The sequence below is a fragment of the Rhea pennata genome, chromosome 4, assembly GCF_028389875.1.
Source record: "Rhea pennata isolate bPtePen1 chromosome 4, bPtePen1.pri, whole genome shotgun sequence".
Lineage (NCBI taxonomy): Eukaryota > Metazoa > Chordata > Aves > Rheiformes > Rheidae > Rhea > Rhea pennata.
The window spans coordinates 79,786,433-79,802,283 of NC_084666.1; positions in this window are offsets into that span (position 1 = coordinate 79,786,433).

Genomic DNA, 15,851 nt, shown 5'->3' on the forward strand with positions numbered 1-15,851 from the left:
GGTCAAATGTGTTCATGATGCAAACCTTGTTTTTCAGAAAGGGAGAAGGACTGTGAATGGTTCAGGATCCTCCATCCTTGGCAAGATCAGATCACTTCTTTAATAATTTCACTTGGCACTGAGGAACTGAATGGCAACCTTTATCATTAGCAGCCAAAAATGAAAATTTAGGATGCTGCTCATTGTCAGGACAAATTCAAGCACATCTTTAGATGCAGTAGGGTACCTTGAAATCCCTCTTTTGTCAGCATGGATGTTTGTTCATACATACGGTTACGTTTGAGCATACTTTTTTCTATGAAAAGGAAATTTTCAAATAGTTTCAAGGAAATTGTCATCCCAGTAAGAAATATAAGTTTTTCTTGGGATATATGGTAAAAATCTGTGTTCAGATTTGGTGCTGAAGGGGAAAAGTCTCTTTCTGGTGTCACAACTACACTGAATGTTAAAAATAACATGTAATCTGGTGCCACCTTAATAATTTTCAAAATGTCTGTGAAAGCATAAGACATGTGGGAGGGAAGGGGTAGCTATTCTGATTAGATAAGTACTCAGTTTTCAAATCACATAACGTTTTAATTAATTAGCTCTTACCAACTTCTGTAATATTGATAAGCAGTTATCCAGCGTAGTTATCTAGCATCTGAACCAGCTATCACTTTTCCTACGCACTCTGGTAGCTGCATCATAACTTCAGAATACGCTATTCTCCTTTAAATAAGGAAATCTTACAGCAGTTGCTAGGATCACTGTAGGAACGCTGGTGTCTATGGAAACAAACCTGCACAGGATCTGACAGTAGAGCTGTTACAAGAGAAACACCATAGGGGTGAGAGGGTAATTGCTGCCTTTAACTACATAGTGTGTGTGTAGGGGGAGGGCTATAGAGAAGATGGAGCCAAACTATTCTTGGAGATGCACAGTAGAAGGATAAGAGGCATTGCAGCATAGGGAAATTATGATCAGATTTGACAAAAATGTTCTCCCAGTGAGAGTGGTTAAGCACTGGAGCAGGCTGTGGAATCCCCTTCCTTGGTGAGTTTCGAAACTTGGCTGGACAAGACCCTGAGCAACCTCATCTAACGACACCTTGTTCTAAGCAAGAGATCTCCAGAGGTCCCTTCCAAACTGAGTTACTCTGTGACTGTGATACTAACACTAAGTGAGTAAGGAGGGGAGAGCTAAGTTCAGGCAAGTGAGAGAATGCTGCAAGAGTGGTAGAAAATGGGTTCCGGTGACCATGATGTATTGAGAGGCACAGATTTCATTACTGAGGGGAGTGGAATTTACTTTCAGTTGTGAACTTCATGAAGATTTGGGGCCCCTAAAACTGGCAGACACCAGGTGGGATTTTCTGAAGTACTTAGGTGTATCACTGGAGCCCCACTTGCGGCCCTTCTGCATGTAGAGGCATCTTGAATGCCTTAAAAATACCTGGGACTCACAACTCATGCAGAGACTTAAATGAGGCAGCCAGGTTTTCAAAGGCCATCAGGCTTCCCAATCATATAGGCTTTCCTCAGGAAAAATAATTTGCCTGCTAGAGCCTACCCCATCACTTGCTATCCCAAGTCAGCTATGTTGGGCTGGCTGAATTTTTTTCCTAAGAATTACTGGATTCTGTTGACTAAACACATCGTCTCCCTAAAGAATGTTTCTGTGGAAGATCTGAGCTTGCCGACCTAATGCTTCTGTCTTTGCCCTTTGTTACCTTCCTTGGAGTGGCTCCAAGTCCAGCTCATCTCCTCTGAGGGACAAAACCTTTTGGAGTTATGTTCTAAGCCAAGTCCCTTGGTAAATTCCACCACTTGGGCACCAGTTCTGCCCTCTGTGTTAGAAAGTCCCAATCATGGATGTCTCGTGCCTCTGCGGAGGGCTTGGAGCCCACACATAAAGTTTATGCGACAGAATAGGAGATTTTTCAGAAAGCCTTATTTTAGTTGCTGTCTCATACATTGACATTTAGGATATGGATCCAGCCAGTTAGTGTGGGCATCTCATATTCTCTAGGCCTAAGTCTGCCTGAGACTCGGCTGCTGTCAGGCTAATGTACTGATAAAGTGGAACTTGGAGTGTCAAGGTGAATTTTACTTTGCAGCTTTCTGACTTTGGTTCTCTACACATGGTCCGCATATGATCATACACTAGGTAGGCTTCAGGATGAGTCTTCCACCTCTATGTGTTGCTTTTAGAGCTGATTCCTAGGATTACTCTGAAATTTATTTAACAGTGATCAAAATCTGATTCAGCTGGAGAGAAAAAAAAGTGTAGAGCTGACCTTAAGAGGATGAACAATAGTTGGAAATGCTTGCAATAGTTGGAGGTTCTGCTTTAGGTCCAACTACTATTGGTGGTTTGATGCAGAAAAATAATTAAGGATATTTTGAAAACTTCCAAATAAAATTTTGCTTTGATCTGGTTCACATGTCTTCTGATCTGCTTCTCAGTCATAGAAAAAATCTATACTGATGTCCATGAAAAGCAGATTTTTAAATGTACCCATTTGGCTTGATTACTGTCCCAACAGGATGGATAATCATTATTTCATCATCCATTTGGGGAAATAGAATCTGAACTGTGTTACTGTAGTAACTGCTCTCACTGTTTGACTACACAATTGGGAGTATCGTGTTTTGAAAAAGATTTCTTATATCATTTGTGGCCCAAACAATCCTCTTCTTTCCTTTTTAAAAAAAGAAAAGCTCTTAATTTCAATGCAAACGTGCCAAGAGAAAAGCTGATATTACCCTTTTAAAGCATACTCCACATCACATCTGGTAGGCTTGGACATAATTAATTTCAAGTGGAATATGAAGGAATAGTATGCCAAAAATTTTAATGTAATTCAGAATCACGCCTTATGCCAATCCTTCACTCCCTGCCAGCATGAACTGACATATCTTACGGATGGGGTTTGATGTACTCTGGCACCTAGAAGAAACTGTCAGTAGATTTTGGAGATAAAAATGGGAGAACAGGTGCACAGCTCCTAATAGAATTTACCAACTCGAGGATTACACTTGCTAAGGGCTGTTTGACAACAAAAATCAGCGTGTGCTCCAGGAAAGAAGGGTAGCATCACCCAGAGAGGAAGCAAAAATTCAGTTGGTCTTATTTATCCGTGACCAAACTTGCTTCCTTTTTCTCTTGTAACAGCCCTTCCTTCCTACCGACTTGTCCTGTTTCTCCCTGACTTTAACACTTGTCCCTACCATCCAGCAGCTGCCAGAAGGATCATGTTGAAGTCTGTTGAAATTCTCTTGACATTGATAGGGGTCAGAGTCTTACCAAACCCTTGTGCCTAGAAGCTGAAGTCAGGATCTGAGCTATGCAGATGGAGCACTGCGCCTGAAAATCTGCTGGTCTAAGTAGATAAACTTGCCAGTAGAGAGCAGCTGAACTATTTAAAGTCAGGCTTAGAGCCAGGGGCAGAACTGACACCTGTGGAGCCCTAGCGCCTGGACTGTACAGTCCTGGGACCGAGTCTCGGCTCCAAGGCTCTGCGTACGGTGTAAGAGTAGCAGTGTAGAGCCTAGGCGTTGGGTCAAACGTGCTACAAATCCAAACACCCTGCTTGAAAATGGAGCTGATGTTACTGGAGAGGAAGCCACATTCAAGAAGATCTGTATCTGCTCTTTGGGTTGCTCTTGGAGTTTTGTGCTTACTTCAGCAACAGTGACACGTCCCAACACTTCCGAGCAATAAGACAGCCTGAGGCCCTAGAAGGGCCCCCATATGACTTGCTGCAAGGGCAGCCTGAGCTTGCATGTGAGGACAACATAGACACAAGATACCACGGCCTTGGGAACCTGCAGCTCGCACTGAGCGTTGCTGTAGCCTCTGTGTGCCCCAGCAACGATCAGTAGCTCACATCAGCAGAATATAAGCTTCTGTGGCTTCTTTAATGCCAGTTTCAGTCATGGTCTCTGTCAGAGGTGGACTTAGCTTCAGGTTCTGTGCATGCTGACGCCAAAGATTTGACTCCCTTTAGCTGCAGCTCCTGAGGAGATGAGAGGTCAGCCCTCTGAGGAGCCCAAAGGTACCTGTTGTGTTTGCGGCTCTGTGTTCATTCAGAAGCGTCCAAAGGTAACGGCCACCAGCTCTTTCTCTAGAGCAGGGTGTCATGTATTCTCACCACTGTCACAGAGGTAAGATAGCAGCTACAGCAGTACTCACCTACTTCACTGCCACGGCAATCCTGGGACACTCAAATAAAGGGCACATTTCCCTAAGTGCTGCCTTTCATTTCATCTGTTTTAGGTAGCAATTCAGGAAGCTCTTCCTGGTCAAAAATGCATATGCACTTAATGTCCCAGGGCTTTCTGAATGTAGATACCAGCACAGCAAAATTACAAAGCAAGAGTTAGTTGCTCCAAAAGTATACCCTGTATATTTTAGCTCAGATCAAGTGGCTGTAAGGAAGCATCAACTGGTACAAATTCTTTCCAAGACGTTTTTTTCTTCAGTTTTATGTTTCACATATAAACAGGGCAGGTACGTAAGACTTGAAGTGTGGGCATTCATAAGGCCTGATCATGGCAGTTGTCGGCCTTTAGGCAGCTCATTTCAGCTCTCAGCTGAACAGGGTCTTTTCAGGGCAAAGATTTTCTCTCATCGTTTGTGTTTTGGAGTACCTAAGGAAATGCAGCCCTTACTTCAGGTAGGATTTGACGTTCACATCCAGATAGCTTGCAGCGGCTGTTGTAAGAGGAACAGATGTCTGGTGTCTTTCTAAATCAAGTGGTCTCTCCCAGACTAGTACAGCACCTTTATTAGTTTCTTTCTTTAGAAATGGCCTCGGTTTCAGAGTGCAGCACAAACTCTGTTCCACTAATTTCAGCGGGATGGTCAATCCCTTGAAGCATTGCTTTTTAAGGTAAAGAAAACAGAGGTTTTGCTGTCTGAGTTCAAGCACCTAGTTTGACAACACTGATGATTATTTTGTTTTGTCCCTGACATAGACATAGGATACCAGGAGCTGTGCTTAAATAATTGATTTATGCCTACGTCACTGTATGCATGACAATAATTCCTGAGCGTCAGGGCTCTACAATGAGACATCGCTGTTCTGAATCAGTCAGTCCTTCAGAAAGTGACCTAGACCAGTGCTCTAGGGAGGTGGGATGCTCTCAGTGCAGTAGCGGTGTGCTCTGGGCTAGAACCACATAAGCAGTATTGCCTTGATAATTGAGGGGCAACTCATAAAAACAGTAAATTAGAGTTTTAATGCTAAACTAGCAGCAAAGCAGCTGGAATAGTGGGTGTCTGATAAGGACACTGATAATTACTGATGGAGAGCGATCTTTTTGCAGCATACCATGACATCCTGTAGCTCCTTACCAGCTCTTTTTCCTTCTACTTTTTGTAGGAGATAACAGACAACTAGCACATATCTCCTAAATTACAAGCAGAAGTGTAATCAAGACCATAAGCTTCTTGCTTAACTGGCCACATCTGTAAACACAGATGTCCCAGTTTCCGTGTGCCAATATGTGTGGCCGTAGCTGTTGGGGGCTCCCTGTGTCTAGCCGGTCTGAAGCCTTCCTTTACCAAGCGCTAGCTGCTCGGTGCGCTGTTTCTTACCTTGATTTCCTTGCTGTGGGCTATCCTGCTGCTTTCTGGCTTCTCATCTCCCCGCCTTGATAATTGCTGTGTCCTAGCTTGGGGTACAGCCGTTCTCAGTGTAACGCAGCCTGACGGCCCATCTCTTTGCGAAGGCGCTAGGCAAAATAGACCGTTTTAGGGAAGTCCATGCGTTGTGTTTGCGGGTTTGGTGAGGAGGACTGTCTGGTTCCTTACTCTGCTCCGCTATTAACCCATTCTGTGATCCTACATATGTTGCTTGACCTTCTTGGCTCCAGTCCAGCAGAACAATTAAACAATAAATATGGGCAAAATTTCTCAGCTGAACCTTATTTTCTGTTGGAAAAAAATCCTATTTCGCAATGCTAAAACGTTTTCAGAATTTATCTTAGGTTTGCTGAACTGTTCGTGTAAAATAGAAATCATTTTAAAATCAATGTTTCTTTTGGCATTTTTAAAGATCATGTGTTTATTTCTGTTTAAAACATCTGTATCTGATAGAGGAGGGAAAGAGAGCTTAATGAAAGATCCTCTACAAAGGTTCAGGAAGGAGATGTCCTATAGAGAAGGAGGGAGGCAAGCAGGACCGACACTGAGATTTCCTCAGAATTACTCTTTGGAGTTTTTTGCGTAATGATGTAAACATATGAAAGCAGATTACTCTGTCTGAGCAGTACCCACAAAAATACTGAAAAAATACTAAAGGTCAATTTTTCCCCAAAGTAGTTCCTGCCGAGCACATCTGCTGAGAACTTTTTTTAATATCTGGTCATTTTCTGAGGCGCTTGGAAATGTGTTCATTTGAAAATCTCTCCTTTAGCCCTAAAAGAAGTAACCAGTCAGCCAGCAGAGCTAAGCCCAAGCACAATAAACAGTACTAAATTGAGCATTTGGTTATTTGAAACCACGGGTAGCAGAATATACTGAGCCTTCTTAGGTTCAGTGTATAGTTTATTTTCGATTTAAATTGCATCTCTACTCATAATCTCATTTTTCCCCACCAGCACTGCGCAACTGATATTTTGCCTGTTGAGGCAAATCCATCTATTTCTGGCACTGCTAAAATTTGCCGGCGTTCACCACTCTCTCAGTGACTCAGCGCCGAGCTGCCCTGAATGTAAACAACGTGTCTGCGTGCCTGTGTGTTGATGAATTTCTCTGATATGCTGATGATGTGTTATCTTCCTAGCTGCTGTGGCAAGGCATGTGATTTTGTATGCTGTGTCTATAATACCAGCCTGTTCCCACAAGAATCAGTGACAGCCAGAAACAGGGAATGTGTTTGCATTAAATCAGGAGAGTGCTGAAGCTAAAGTCTGGCACTTTGTGTGGCTCTGGCTCTTGGTGCTCTCTGCTTCATTGAGTGTCTTTTTAGAAAACGATTGCTCTTGCCACACAGTAATACCACAGACATTATGCCATGATACTTCAAAGAATGGATTCAGGTTTTGCTGGTAACTAATGTATCCCACTTTTCTTGGGTCACAGAAAATCTTTTGGGTGAGGTTCACTGCCTTCGAAGCAGATATCAGCTGTGATACGTTTTCTGTTGCAGTTTCGTTCTTAGAGGAATATTTCTCCTGTATGACTATCACTTTTGGAGTCAGAGAGATAAAAATCAAGCAAGTAGGACCACGTATAGTGAGAATGTTAATCTGGGAGGGATAAAGCATAGTTTTGGTCCTTGTTGCAGGGATAGTGTTTGCAGTTTGAGTGAAAGTCTCTGGATCCAATGCAGGAGCATGAACGGGAGCCTCCTGCCATTTGGCAGTAGCATCTCAAGGTCCCCAGGCTTTGATGTGGCTCAGGAGCCCATCCAGCTTGTTGGTTCCCGAGCAGAATCCCCTTGTGGGAGGCTTCACTCCTGCAAGCAGGCAGAACCAGAGAGGGTTCGGGCACCAAGGGGATGAGGTGAGAGCTAACCAGTGGCTTTGAGTTTCCTGCTGGTCACTACATGATGGACGTAAGTACTTCAAGGTGCAGTTGAGTAGGCGAAGACAAGACAATCATTTGCACACTTGCAGAAGTGTTATTCCTATTTTTGAATATCTTGGCTGGATACTATCTTCCAGTTCTTTTTTTTTTTCCCCATGGTATGATTCTTGTGCGTTTTTCTTAAGCTCTAGAAAGTTTGCTGTGTGCTGTTTCAGATAGCTAGGCTGTGTTGTGTGCTGGCTTCTTACATGCTCTGATATGATTAGCTGTAATGCTGAGCTTGAGGTTTGTAGACTGTTTATCAGATTGCCTTTATAGACCCTCAGTGTGGTATGGAATGAGCTAAAAGAGAAAGGGAAAGTGATATTTTACATTCTAACAGGCTGTGAAATCCAAAACCAGCATGAGAACAACTACAAAGTTTGCAAGAACGTGGTTCCTTTTAACATCTTAAGACTTCACCTTTGGAAAAAAAAATCTGTATTGCTTCAGAAGAAATTATCGTCAGTGCTGGATGTGGATCTGATCTGTGATAACTGATTAATTTTCAGTGTCTTCAGTATTGGGACAGGATGTTCCACTGTGCCCAGTTCTTGTTGTTTTCTTGGCTTCCCTCAGATCTTTAGGAATTCGTTGAGACAAATGCATTTAGTTAACTGTTCCCAGCTAGAGCATGGGAGTGTTTATCTCTGTATTAACAAAGAGTGTCATGTTAATCTTCATGTAGTTTTTCCTCAGTTAGTGAGAGCTCCAAATCAGATTATTGTATAAAAATGTGCTGCTTTGAAATGCTTCTCTAGATGTTTTATGTTAATTCCATTATAATGGACCACAGTCAGGCAATTGTGATGGTAGTAATTTTCACTGCTTTTACAGAAATTGAAGATAGCTTGGCATGGGCCCAGAAAATGCTTCTCCAAACACAAACAGCCATCAACTCTCTTACGTTCGTAGTAACAATAAATGTTCTACAACCTTCCATAAAAATATAATAGAGTAAGATTTTTGAGACACTCATTAGAAATGGCAGTAGGTTTGAGGAGTTTTTGTTTTTGTTGGTTTTTTTTTACGCATGCAGTATTTCTGGTGATGTATTGTGTACAGGATTGCTTTGGTGGAGATCAGAAGGGAGCAAGTCCGCCTACTGAGAAAGAATTCTCTTCATGTTGGTAGAAAGTTAGTAAAAGTAAAATAACTCATAAGTTATCTATTAAGATTGAAATTACAGCAGTGGATTGTAAAGAGCTCCACCACATCAGCAGGGGAAAGAATCCAACCCATTGCATTGGTGAAGTCTCATGGTATACTTCCGTGCGACAGTGAATTAATTTTTACATACAGAAGATAACGCAGTGTAAAGAATAATATTTGATGCTCAGGGTCTGACATCTTCAGTTGAAATTCCCACTGATTTCAAACCGTTCAGCACCTTCATTTGCAACTCCTGTAGGAGCAGTAGTTGGAGAGGGCGTTAGTGCTGATGTCACTTTACGTCTAGGGACTGTATGTCTTAGCTACTACACCCATCTATCTGCCCAGCCATGTAGGCATGTGCAGAACATCTGCCTTATGTCACAGCGTTGTGTCCTCTCAGCACAGAGAGAGGCAGCTCTTTGGAGGTCGCGTGCAATGGCCTGACATTCTTTCATGAGGATGTTGACCTGAACTGTCAAAGCTTTGGAAGCAGTGCTCGTGTTGTAGTGGCTTTCCAGGTGCAGGTGGTCCCTTCGTCAGTGAGAGTGCCACCCTTTAGGGCTGTGTTTTGAGAAGACAGCTCAATTACTTCCAGACCTGAGGACGTTCAGAGCGGGCCAGCTCGGATGCATTCACTCTGTGCTCTGTCACACTGCCAGATGCTTGGAGGGGGAGGAGGAAGGAGGTACCCCAGAACTGCTCAGCACCATTTTAAACTTTAGCCACTCCTGTGGGTGAATGTCTAGTGAGCAACAGGCCAAGCCTTGTAATGCTAGATCAGTTTATCAGGCGATCAGGAATGTGGGGAGAAAAGTTTTCCCCTACACACACTGCTTCTTGAAATGACCAAATTTGATAAGAAATTCTTGGATGCTGTTTTGGTATGAGGCTTGTGAAAGTTTTAAATCCCACTGCTACTCTGGCCTTGTGAGAAACCTGTGCACTTCAGCGCTGCTTATGCAGGCCCAAATACAATTTTCTTTGCTAGCATTCAAAACTGCTGGCCTTTCTTCACCAAGTAAGCAAGAGATAATTGCAATTTGTAAAAAAAAAAAAAAGCTCAATTATGGCAAATTAACTCCATTTTGCATTTGTTACAGGCTAAATTGGCTTGTTTTTTGCACACTGGTATTAAGTGGTTTTATTAAGTAGAGATTTTATTGTTGTTCAAAAAGGTGCATGACAGATGCACATGGAAATGTCTTTGAATAGGAAGAAAATCCATGCCATGATTGCAAAGAATTAAAGCCAGATTAAAGCAAAGAATTTTACAGGTGCAGATAAACAGTGGTACATATCGCTTGTGTCTCCCAAGGTTGCAGTGGAGATTAAGGAGACAACATGCTTGTATATTGATACGTGGTCACATACCATCACATTTGTCTCTCTTTATGCACTCCATAAGGGGTCAGCTGAGGTTGAGATTTGGGGTCTTTTATTTAATCCCTCAAGATGAGGCCCAAGGGATGTGCACTGCACCAAAGGACAGAAGCAAATGTGGATATGTAGGAGATCTGCGGTTACTTGAGATGAGGTCTAGGGTGACTGAACTATTCACCTTTAAAAGATGAAAATATTTTCTTGCCCTCTGTGTGTTACCCTCTATTTGTGCTTTGGTAAAAGAGCTTACAGGCAAAATTGAAATATGTTTAAGAAAGCTGGTTTCTTTTGTCATTGGCTTAATCATCCGTCTAATTTTGTATGTCCCTGACAGTTTTTAAAGTGACTGCTTTCTCTCGAATTTCTTCAAGTTTTTACCCACTGTCTTTCATAATCTTCTTTTATCTTTATGGGACAGCCCACTCCTGATTTGATTAAACCAGTGAAAGGAGACTGTGGTAGGAAAGGAGGACTAAAACTTGCAAATGGTTCCTTTAGGCCAACAAACTTCAGCTCTTTCAGGCTACTACACTGTCCGTGAAATAGTGGAGAGGGAATAACTGAAACCCCATTCGATTATGCTCTGATTTCAAAGCCCTCCAGCTGAAATGTTCAGTTTTGTGTTGCTTCAACCACAGGCAAGGGTTAGATAGATAAAACTGGCATCACTTGCTCGTGGTGTCCACAGTAATAGTTAGGAATGTGTTTTCAGGGCCCTTGCTTTATGCTCTTTATTCTGGTCATCAGAGGGGGAAACTGGGCCAGTTTCTGCTTGGGTGGTTTAGGAATGCTTTCACTATCCTGAAGATGAAAATAGCCACTGGCATATCCGTCAATATGTATCACATCTGGTGTCCTTAAGGAAATGTGTGTTTATAACCCTAGTAGCAACAGGGAACAGATACAGATGGCATCTGAAAACACTAGTGGAGCCTGCTTGGTGAACAGAGATATGTGATGATGGAGCTGCTCCTCTACAGCATTTTTTTTTGCCAAAAAAAAAAAGGTGGGGGAAAAAAAAAAAGAACCTGGCGTCACCTTCTTTCTGTCAGTCCAAACACAGTGGAGAGATTTCTCTGTGTGGGGAAACCTGACTGGTAGGGAAGGCAGACACCCGGTCAGAAAGGCCGTGCTGGAAACGGTCCTTTCCTCTGTGATTCTGTTTCTCAGACCACCCTTTCCATGTTCTCCGTGAGAACAAGCACGTTGCGAAGCCTTCTGGAGTGAAAATTCTCAGGAGTGAAGCTGAGAACAAAGTACACCCCCTAAAGCCAGTGCTTTCCTCGAATTTTCAGATGCCAGGATGCAAAATGTAGTGATTAAAATAATAATAGTGAAGCAGCCTTAAAAATATATTTCAACCTGATGAGAGCCTTCAAAGCCCCAAAGTGTTTTTGTATAAGCAGCTTTAGAGCCCATTGGAAGTTGGGAGGAATCTCATTGTCTGATACAAATGGAAATGTTGGTATCATCATATACAGCATTGATAATACAGCATTTTCTGCGGAAATGCAGACTTTTCTTTTAAGAAGTACCACATTTAAGTAGAGCTAAGCTTGGCAGAGAGTGAAAGATGAGCTGAGACTCACCCTAATGGTGGGCTTTTGAATACGGTAAACTTTTACTGCCAGTTTGCATATTAGGTATTACACATGCGAAAACAAAGGCCATGTACATAGGGAATCCCTTACAGTAGAGGTACTCGGTGGATAAAAAGAGGAATCTTTATTGTTACTAACTTTTTCAGAACTGAAGTTAATGCTAGATCCAGTGGTGCAACAGGCAGCGAAACTGTGGCTATCTTCACCAGAGAAAACCAAGACAGTAAGAAAAAGTGGAAATATGTAGTTCAGTAATTCAGTCATTTCCAAACCTCCTCTGATAATCTCAAGAGATCAAACACTTCTTCCAATCATCCTAATTACAGAGTAAGGCTTTAATGTCAATATGTTTCTTATTCTTAAATGGACATTGCTTTGCAGGATGCATAATTGAGCTTGAAAACATGAAGACTTAAATCTTCTTCTGTGTAGCAGCACCATCCTTACTCTTAAAATGCAGTGATGGAAATTCAGGAAGTTAAAGATTCTGATGAGCCAAGCTGTGAATCCTGCATATGCATTAAGTCTTCTCAGAATTCGTCTTTAAATGTCATCTTAAATTAGGATTAAAATTCCTTTTTTCCTGGGAAGAAAGAAATCTGAAAAGTGTTGTTTCACGAGTTTCCAAAAAATACCAAGTAGTTCTCCCCCTCCCCCTTAAAGATTGAAACTCTTCATCAGTGTCAAATATATGAGGGCTTTTTTCCCTCCTTGCCATTTTCTAATAGAAAAATCACACATCAAAAAAGTTTTACCCACAGCTCGGCTGATAACGACTATTCGTATAAAAAGTCTCGGTGGCTTTTCAATGTGACAATCCTTTGGTAAAATTACACTTCAGCGAGAAGCGGTTTGCAGTCTGCCTCTGCGTAAAACAATCTTTCCCCAAAGAGATTCCTTCCTCCCCCCTTAATTCATTTACTGTCTAAAGCTGACATAAGGGCTAGTGCTGGTGAAGAAAGAAACTTAAGCTCAGAGGTCTAGGTGACACTGAGCTTTTATTCAGGATCTACAGAAAGGCAGATCAGGAATAGTTAAGCAGTTCAGAAAAAACAGATACTAAATCAGAATTCTCCTTCCCCATCTGGTGGGCTGGGGAGTTCTTAGCGTCCTCATATTGGTTACTTTAATGTGTTTTTCAGAAATCTCTGCCTTCCCATGTGGAGAGTATTTATCATGCATTAATGCGCCAGTAAGGGATTTTGCCCTAAGTTGTACAGATTCTAATCATCGCAGTTTCTCCTGAATTTCCAAAATACTTTCCAGTTATTTCTGTTTTCTACCCACACAGTGAATGCAGAAATGAATCCAGCTCAAAGTTAAACTTCAAAGATCCTTCTTTTGACCCCTGAATTGCAAGAAAAAATAAAAAAGCTCTAATTTTTAGCTTGTGTGAATCAGGAAAAAAAAAAAAATCTACCAGACCGAACCCTTGATGCCAGATTCTGCTAGTGCTTTCCTGCACGAATATTCTGGGTGAGACCAGGAGTGACTGAGGCAGAATCCAACCCTGAAAAGGAGAAGTAGAGAGCAAGTCAAGCAATTCTGACGTGAAGAGATGTCTTCCTGCATTTCCTAGAGGTCCTTTAGATGTCACAGCAGATTCAATTGTAGTGTGTGTTCCCATAGTAACTCCATTTTTTTTAGTCGGTTTTCTTTCTGCAGACGTTTATTAACTTTTTAAGCTTAAATGCAGTGATGATGAAATATCCTTCATCCTTCAAACCCAACTGAGGGAGAGAGTAAAAAAAAGAATTAAAAAAGAATTTTTTAAGAAGGTTTAAAGAAAATGGAAAAAGGAGCTCAAGTCAGGCAGTTTTAGGGGTGGGCAGCTTAGACAAACCGAGTTAGAGCTAGGTAGTGTAAACACATGTCATAAAGCGTCCTGGCCTTCCACCAAGGATTTGTTGATACTTAAAATTACAAAAAGTTAGTGTAGGAGCTGAGTAAGGCATTGGTTTATGGAAATGTTGGGTTTTTTAGTCAACATTTTGTATGTAAACAGTAGTTGATAGACAGTAGCCAAGCATATATAGCTTTGCTTTTGGACTTTGTAGGTCCAATAAAACTGGTTGGGCTGTTCTGCAAATAGTTTCCCGTGCACAGGAAGTTTCCCTTGCTACATCAGCTCCTACAATGTTTATACTTGACAGCCAGAGCAGTTACATGGGGATTTGCTGGTGGCACTAGCATCCATCAGAGACAGAGCCATGTGTCCCTCCTTGGAAAGTTCTTCCAACCCCTCCTCCTCCTTCCTTGTTTCTTCTGCGACAAGCAGATGTCTTTCGGCTTCCGCCTTCTAAGACAATTCTTCCTGTAGAAGTAGGAGCATATAGGGAACAGTCCTTTTCTGACTGTTACTAGTTACAGCAGAAGGAGCACACGTACTGTGGTGTGTTGGTATTACTGTAGCACACAATGCAGTTAATAGGATAGATAGTAGAGATTATATGAGTATGCAGTCTCTCTTTCTCCAAGGGCTAATAATCCGAAACACTGAAAGATGAGATGACATGGAGGTCTGTAAAAGCTGTATCCTGTTTCATCTGCCATTAGGTGAAGTCACAAATACAAAGTTAATGAGATGCATGTGTGGCGAGGAGAACCACATTCTCCCAGTCACTCCTAGCTGGAAGACATGATCCTATGTGGAAGTTTAACAAGAATCATCGTGGTCTGCAGCATCTTGTGCAGAATGTACATCTGGGAAAGTATTCCCCAGCTGGTAAATTCTCTGCAGGAAGAAATTGCCATATCCTAACAGCACGTCACTGTCTAAACCAGGGATTTTCCCTAACATATTTCATCTCCCCAGCTGAAACCTAACTTTTTCCTGCTACAAGCTCCAATATTAGCTTGTTACTTAGAGGAGACAGGGTTGATTTCCTATCTGGCACAAGCTTCCTGCTCTAGCTACACTGAGCAGCTTTTTGTATTGCTTCATCACCACAGCATTTGAGTTGTTTGATTGAGGGGGAATGGTTACTTGAATATTGTGTTGGTTCTGGGCCCAAACAATTTCTAGAACTAAGTTACATGCTTATCACTGATGATGTGCTCTTGCTCTGTCAGATTTTCCTGTGAGAGTGAAGAATGATCAGCAGAGAGTGTTCTTCTGGTGGACATCTTTTAACTGAACATATCACTATGCATTTACATGAATGAAGGCAATATCAAAAGGGAGGTATCTTGCAGTTGAAGTGAAAAACGTGGAGAGTTTTGATGGTTCCTTTCTAGGCTCTTCCTTGGTTTCCTTGCTAGGCTCTTTCCAAAGGTTGAGGTAGCTCCCAGAATGTTCAACTCTTACCCAAATAAATTTTCCTTTTCTAAGAAAGCGCTGCTAGAGTTGTTATGTTGCTGAACGGAGCTTTGAACCTGGTTGGAAGGAGAGTCTCCAAACTCTGTTTGGCACTCTCCAGTTAATGAGTTGACCTGGCAGTGCTGTTACAGCACAGGTGGTCAGCTAGATTAGGTGATCATCTAGCATTGCTGCTCCAGGTCTACAGCTGACAACAGCCATCACCTTTCCTGGTATGTTAAGTTGTTAAACTATCTTGTTGGGCTTTCTGGACTGCTTCCCCTTCGCCTCATGCCTTTAATTGTAAAGTAGTTTCCATCCAGGCATGCATGTTACACTGGGCACTCCGCAGAAGACGAGTGAACATTTAACAGTTACCATCATTACGGTGAGGGAACACTTCCCAGTATTCCCTCTTGCCTTGCAAACTCCAGGCAACCCACAAAGCAAAGGAGAACTTACCTAAAATGTTGCAAGCTGGCTGTCATTGAGAAGAAGTACTGTGGAAGGTAGGAGGAGAATTCACTGATTTGTATGATTCAGGAAAAAATAAGGTAGGGCTTTCACTTCCTTCTTTTGAGATCTGTTGGGCTAAGTGTAATTTTCAGTTGTTCCCTGAGTCTCTAACAACTCTAGCAAGAGGGGAAGAGACAAATCCACTCTATTCGCTGGGCCGCATTTAACATTACAGATCACTACCATGAAGCTATTTATTATCTGTGTTTCCCTTTCCCCAGTTCAGGGGTTTTAATAGTGCTAGGAAAGAGATGTTCAAATCACTGGCAAACAAAATCAGCAGCTTTGGGATTTTTGGGGGGAGGGGGTTCTCTTTGCACTCCGGGCTTCCCAAGGAGCCATGT